Below are 8,049 nucleotides of genomic sequence, written 5' to 3'. Positions count from 1 at the left end.
GTGGCAAATGCGCTTGTATTTAATATTGACGGAAAGTAAAATTCTGCTCCAGCTGAGAACGATGCGTGAGTCCAATTTGAAAGTTAACTTGACAAGTCAATTTCATGCATTCCTTCTCTGCTGACCTGCTGCTAACCCCTACCCCCCTCCCATGTGAGACTTTGCATATTTGGGCTGCCGTCTTCTACTCAGTTACCCAGAAAGAAGCCCCCCTGAACCCAGTGGGACTTGCTTCTGAGAAGTCAGGCATAGGATCGCGCTGTCAATCCATCACTTCCAAGCAAGGTGGCCCACCATTCCCAGTTGGGGAGGAAGAACATCCATACACAGGCAAAATAATTCATGTGGGTGTGCATTTAAAATTGGCCATTCCTTGGCACTTTGGGAGAGTGGGGTGGGACAGGGGGCTTACCCAAGCAGCAGCAAAAATGCAAGGGGGCAGAGGGGAAATCTGTGAAAACCATTTCAAAATTCACTGCAAAGCTTAAGGCACAATCCTTTGCATGTTTAGGCAGAATAAAGTCCTACAACTCCCAGAATTCCCCAATAACGTTGTAGGACTTTCTTCTGTCTAAACATCCATAGAATTACACCGTTAAGCATTCTTGTTAGGGAATAAGTCCCATTAAATTTCATGCAGGTTTTGAATAAACCTTTGGCCATACTGGATGGGGACAATGGAAGTTGTAGTCCAACACGTTTGGAGGGCACCAGCTTGGAGAAGGCTGTTGTAGGGGGAGATACTGTGCAGGAGTGGTATTTAAATGCTACGGTAGTAAATTTGGTTTGTTGCACGGCCTTGCTTGGTCTAGGACATCCTTGAGAATGTAAGCGTCCATTTTAGGCGGCCCTTAACTGTAACCTGTGCCTTTCGTTAGTTTGCCACTTATAATGGAACACAGCAGCTTTGCAAACCCCATTGCTGCAGAGGCAAAGGCTCGTGAGATCAGCGTTGACATGAAATGTTGACCTCCAAGTTGTACGGTTTGTCACAATCTGCTCAAGCTGACAGCAGCGGTTGCAGCGATGATGGTACAAATACATATAGAGTCTTCCAGCGTCCTCGCTCTTGGTTTTTCTCCCCATAGGAGTGGGGGAGAAGCTTTTCACGGGTGATGTCGGCACATTCTTAACTGGAAAGAGGCACCGTGCATTTTGTGCATGTCTTCTGCTTTTCTGACCATTGACCCTTTCTAGAATCAGGGCAGGGCCGGCCCTACCATGAGGTAGAGTGGGGCAGCTGCCCAAGGTGGCGGATTCGGACTGTCATAATTTATTATTGTTGTAGTTTTACCACCCGTGAGAGGGATTTTGGCCTCATTTGCTTTTAACTCCATTCTTTTGTGTGTGTGTCTGTGCAAAATTTGCTGTCCCACAGCAAAATGGGTTGGGACATTCCTGATTCCTTGCAACCCAATTTGCATGGTGGGTTCTGTGAATGTTAAAACTGTATATTCTCTGTTATTATTCCCCCACCCTCGCTCTACTAGAGTGTCCTCTTTTGCAGAAGACAGTCTTCGATTTGAAAGGCTGCCAGTGGGCTGTCCTCTATTTTGAAGGCATCCTTTATTTAAAGGGCTGTCCAGTTCCAGTCCGGTTTAAAAATAAAGAACTGTTAGAAGGGAGAGCTGGGCCTTGAAGTTGCCCATCCAAACTTAGCACCTGGAGGACAGACTGAGCAAGGCACATCTTCCACACTATGGTGTGATGTATTGTATTAATATTCAATTAATAATAATAATTTCTAAATCTGCATCTACATGTATAAATTAGCATGTGCACATCTTGTACAAATCTATATAAGCTTTGGTCTCCTTTTTGGGGGGATGCAGGTCTTCTTTTGGGGGGGCATTCCCAAATGGCCACCCTGTCCTCTTCTCCCTCCCTCTGTCTAAACACGTCCTCCTGTGTCTCTGCTTGTCTCTTCCCCCTGTTTTTCTTTACTCTCTCTCTCTCCCCCCACCCACCTCTAACATTTCCTTTGCTTTCTTTCTCTCCCACCAGACGTTAATTGTGCAACCGACACCTGTTAGGTAAGCCGGCGGTCCATGTTCTCCTCTGTGCGCACTGCTCCTTCGGGCAGTTTTGTGATCTACCTTTTACAATGCACAATAGCAAGGGCCGTTTGGTGCAGATTCACTCTGGTGGGCGGCCTTTAAGGTCAGTAGGAAAACAGCCTCCGACTTTCTGGGTACGCTGTGGGCCTCATTATGTCAGAAGTCTGTCTCTTTTGCACATCTTCACTACGGCGTGTTCATGAGCTGGAGCAGCTGTTTGGCTGGTCTGGGCCTTTTAATGGATGTTGGCACCAACATCATGGTGGCTCAGAGCCTATATTCATCCTCCCCACCCCTCCCTGGTTGTCCCGAGTGGAGGCAATGGTATTTGTTTGCCAGGACAGCAACACTGACACCCACAAGATGGATCAATCTGAACCGATGCAGCAAAAATAAATCGCAAATTTTAAAATCTCACCACTTTATAGAGCAGTGGCTTCAAACAGAGGTAGTTGTTTGGGTACGGTTCTGTGCATTGCGCTGGACAATTGTAGGTCTCCAATTTCTCCTATCAAAGCATGTTCAGAGTCAGGGCCTGCCTTTTGCTCTCACGCTCTGCTTTCTACTGCTCCGACCATCTGATGTTGGTCCCTCCATCTTCTTTCCTGAGTCGTAACCCTGCCAGCCACCATTGCCACTTCATGATGCTTTCCTGTTTTAGAAGTGTTGTACACATGCACACCCAGAGCATGAAATGATTATACCACAGGCATAAACCCTGTTCAGTGCTCAGATTACGGGGGGCAGGCAAAAGAGAAGGGGTCCAAGCAATTCCTTTACTTATTTTTGTGACGCCTTCATCAGCTACTTTTCCTGAAGGTTATGTGGGGACATGATTTGGCTAAAATTTGAGGGAGTCAGGGGGTGAGGCTTGGGGCTTCTGTTAAGCCCTCCCCTTAATTCTTCTCCCATAATTTGAACCCTTTCTTTGCCTCCCTGGTTGTATTCATATGCTGAGTATAGAAAGGCAGAGAAAGACACCCCTCCCCTGGGAAATAAACCACGTGTAAAGGGGCTGATTTTAATCCTGCAAAGAATCTGGAAGCAGAAGCCTCAGTAAAGATGCAGGTGAAAAGGCTCATGTAGAAAAGCCCTGGTTCTCTGGAGCTGCAGGCAGAGGTCTTTTCCATTCCCACCTTGATCTACCAAGGAATGTGGCTCCTTCCATATGCAAAGCCTGTGCTCTGTCCCTGGTCAGTAGCAGGGAGGGGGATGTAATGATGACAGGGGTTATCAACAGCAGGTGTAGGGGACAGGCAGCAACTTCCTGACTACTCAGACCCAAATATCTGATCTACTTCATGTTCATATTATTTGTAGCACTATTTTGTACCTCTTTCTCTTTCATGGGGCAGCAGCAAGCTGTTGCCCATCCTTTGGCTGATCCTGAAGATAATCCTTGCACGCATAGTCATCATTTGGTTACGTTCCAGCTGTATATGTGTACTGACTCCAAATGACTGCATATCATCCCACTGCGTTCTCTCTTGGTAAACTGTTAGGAACACAGGAAGCTGCCTTATACTGAGTGGGACCACTGGTCCAGCTAGCCCAGTATTCTCAGCACTGACTGGCAGCGGCTTTCCAGGGTTTTAGGCAGTCCCCACCCCACCCCAGCCCTACCTGGAAATGCCAGGGATTGAACCTGGACCGTCTGCATGCAAAGCAGGTGCTCTGCCACTGAGCCACGGCCCCACATGTTTAAGGTTCTTGTAGTGCTGTTAAATGGAGGCAGAAGCAGAGCTAAGGAAATGTGTGTCAACCCTGGACAATTATGCCTCTGCCATCTCTTACTCTCCAAAGAGTAGGGCTGCAATCATACGGATTTAAATCAATTCATCTGTTGATTAGGTTTGCATGCATATATCACTCTCCATTCAAGAATTTTGGAGCGGTGAACAAATAGAATAAAGAATAAAAACAGACTATGGGTAGAATAATATTTTTATAATTGCTCAGGCCAGAGCTGGACTAAATGGACCCTTGGTCTGATTTAGCACTTCTTATCTACACCAAGCAGGATATAACACTTTGAAAGTGGTTTGAAAACAGTATATGGAATGTGCCCATGGGCCCCAACAGTAGTCAGTGCACTTCCATACCGTTATAAAGCAGTAGTGTAGATCAGTCTCACCCAGCTTTGCTCCTCCTGGTGCCCTCCAGATGTTTTGGATCACAACTCCCAGAATTCATGTCCATTGGCCATGCTGGCTGGGGCTGATGGGAGTTGCAGCCCAAAACATCTGGAGGGCACCAGGTTGGGGGAGGCTGATATTACCAATGAATCAATCAGACACTGCAGTCTTATGGAAGATGACTGTCTGTCTCGATCCCCAGTGTATTTCTTGACAATGTAATAAGAAAAGCCAGGCTGGATCAGATGAAAGGCCTGTTTAGTCCAGCATCTGGCTTCCCATGGTAACTAGCCAGATGCCTCTGGGTGGCCCACAAGCAGGACACGAGGCAATAGGACCCTCTTGGTGATGTCCCCCAGTGACTGGTCTTCAGAGTGTCCATGCCTCTGAATCTGGAGACAGCATATAGTGATCATGACTGGTCTTCTCCCCAATAATACATCGTCCCTTCAAAAAATTTTTTTTGCCAGCTTTCTGTGATCTGCTGGGAATTCCCTTTCATCTCTTTAAAAGTTTAAAATATGAGTCAAGAATCCATGTCTCGACATCTCTAGGTAGCCTGAAACCATGATATTGCCATCTGATCGCAATGTCCTCTAAACAAATGCACGACTGTCCACCTTCACAACACCATGGAGTATTCGAAAGCAATCCCTGGGGAAAGAGCTTTTTCAGTCGCTTTTTCTCCATCAGCCACCTGATGGCGGTGTCTGCTTGCACATGCTACTTTTTGCAAGCTAGCTCTTTCTTCTACAATAGTATTGACCTAAAGGCAAATTTTCCCAATACAACACATTTAATATTTAAAAAGTGTCCCCAGTTCGGTTCAGGCTACAGTAACTCACTTTCCTGCAGGGCCTGGGGGCAATCAATCAATGGTAATTTAAACTTTGATTTCAGGAATGCACATTTGACATTAAAGGAGAAAGCAGGCTAAACTTTGCTGCTGCTGCTGCATATCACAGCAAACCAAGATCTTTTGGCAGGTTCCTGAAACGGCTTTGCAGTCCCTGCACAGTCTGTAGAGTGGAACATTCCGATATGGACACTAACTGTCAGATGTGATGCACTGCAGAACCGCAAACCTCCTTGAAGATCTCAGCACCTGCATAGCGATGGTGAGTCAAAGGGGAGAGAGAATCCAAACCCTTTCACACTCCAAACATTGCAACACCAAAAAAATACACCCATGGAACCTCCACACATACAAATGTACTCTGCATCCTCAGACATATTCTTGTGTAGAACTATCAGCTTCGTGTGCAGACATTCCAGGCATGATCTACAATGTATTTGCTTTTGTATGTGAGGTGGGGAAATGCCCTACAGGAAGCCAAATTGTGAAAGGAGCTAGCTTTCAGAATGGGAAAGGTTGCAAGCTGCAGAGCTAATAGTGCAAAATAATAATAATAATAATAATAATAATAATGGAACACATTCTAGAAACACTGGAGCTACATCCAGACCCATTTCCTATGGTTCAAAGACAATCTGTATTTCACCAGACCAGGCCCTGTTTTATTATTTTAGTCTCTTATTTCAGTAGAGTCATCAACATACAAGGTGCTTTTCAGCGTGATGCAGAGCTTTTCTACATACTGGGTGCTTATGATTGCTAAGTTATGATAGTTTGCAGGTCCTTTACATGATGTCATCATCTTCCAGGGCCTTTTCATTATCGCAGGGTTTTTTTCCTAATGAAAAAGTCTAGTATTTTTTCTGAATGGCATTATAGAATCCTAGTGGAATTGTGCAATTCAGCTATACCACAGTACCACCTAGTGGTTGTGTAATAGAACATACGTGGAAGTCCCTTACCCCGGGAAAGAAATGCACATAAAGGGGCCAATCTTAATCCCACAAAGAATCCGGAAGCAGAAGTCTCAGCAAATGTGTGGGTCATGTAAAACAGCCTGCGATGAAAACACAGTTCCTTCCCGCAAGGAGCTTACACTCTCATTTTCAACAGAGATGAGGCAAAGGGAAGGAGGAATGAGGAAAGGATGGGAGAGGAACAATGGGGGGCGGATGCAAGACTGTTCCATTACACCAGCCTTCCCCAAGTGGGCACCCTTCAGATGGGTTGTACTGCAAGCCTGAACATATCTAGTCATCATGGCCATGCTGTCTGGGGGTGATGGGAGTTGTAGTCCAACCCATTGGAAGGGTGCCCTTTTGGGGGAGGTTTAAGCTTTGTTTTGGTTGGGGATGGGCAGTCATTGAAAACATTGCTGTGGTCTGCATTTAGGCTAAGTGTGGGCAAAATGTGGCATGTGGCTCCTGGAGGTCCCCAGTGCGGCCTGCCAGCAAACCCCCCCCATTTTTTTTAAAAAAATAGCAAACAAAATGGTTGTTGTTGTTGTTTTGCAAGCTACTTTTTACCCTTTGGGTGCTCCATAGCCACTCCAAATGCCATTTTTTAGCAGACAGCGCAACGTTGGGCTATAACCACCCCTTCTTGGTCTGGATCCTGATGCTAAGGAGCATCTGGTTTTGGCAGCTTCACCCCCTGAGTATCTCCAGAGTACACAGGCCGCCTCCTCATTTGTAGCCCAGCGCCAACACTATTGCTTCGAAGCAGCAATCCTTCCGTTTGTGTTTGCCGGCTTGTCGGCGCTGACAAAACACGCCTCGTTTGTAGCTCCCTCGTTTCGCCTGGCTTCTATTCCATTTTAATGCGGACGTTTCATCAGAGGTCATTTACTTGGCGTGTTGCCGGGGCCATTTACAAATATGAGCTGATGAATATTTCATCGCGTTCCCCAGGAATCCCGTCAAAGCGCCGCTCCGAGGCAGTGCAGCCGTGAGCTGGGTGCTCAACCCGAAGCAGGTTGCCTTACAGCTTCTGCCTTCGAGACATCGACTTATTATGGACACGGGAAGCAGCAAAACAGTGCCGGTGTATGTTATTTGATGGGGTAAACTTAATATTCTTTCCTCCCCTCTCCCAACTGGTGCCTATCCCCTTGAGACTTTTATAAACCACATAAGTAAAATGGAAAAGGAAGCTAGTAGATTTAGGTTCAAGACATGGTAGGGATGACTGAAACAGACTATTTCCGGACCGGGTCAGCATTCCATGAGAACCAATGTGGTGTAGTTGTTAGGGTGTTGAACTAGGACTTGGGAGACCAAGGTTCTAGTCCCCACTCAGCCATGAAGCTCACTGGATGCACTTTGGGGCACTCACTGACTCTCAGCTTAACCTACCACACAGGGTTGTCGTGAGGATAAAATGGAGAGGCGGCGGCCCATGTAAGCTTCTTTGGGTTCATTCCAAGAGGAAAAAAGGTGGGATATAAATATAATAATAAATGTAAAATAAAATATCTTCATTCATAAGTCTGTTTCCACATTGACCTGTAATTTTTAAAAGTCAGTGTGAAAATTCACTTTTAACTATTCTATTATGTATGTATTTATTTATTCAATTTTTATACCACTGCATATCACCAATAAATACATAAAACCAATAAATACATAATAAAACTATAACAATAGGATAAAATCAATGCAAGGACAATTTAAATAAATAAATAAATACATTTCATTACATTGCAACAGAAACAATTATCATCATCATCATCATCATCAATCCCAAGTCAGAGAAAGCCTGTGTAAACAAAGATGTCTTCAAGAGGTGCTTAAAGTTCATCATAGTTTTCTCTCTTGAAATAAGTACTTCGAATGTACTTTCTCAGAAAATACGCTTATCTAAACACACATTTTTCTCTTAAAGTATACATTTTTAAACATATTTTATCCTAAGAATATGCATTTTTAGATGCATTTTGGTATGATTTCTGAGTCAAGAGCAGCATCACAAAATTTGGAGAACTGTGGAAGCCAAAGGAGCA

This window comes from Elgaria multicarinata, chromosome 7 (genome assembly GCF_023053635.1).
Source record: "Elgaria multicarinata webbii isolate HBS135686 ecotype San Diego chromosome 7, rElgMul1.1.pri, whole genome shotgun sequence".
NCBI lineage: Eukaryota > Metazoa > Chordata > Lepidosauria > Squamata > Anguidae > Elgaria > Elgaria multicarinata.
Note: the sequence above shows the minus strand (reverse complement) of the source record.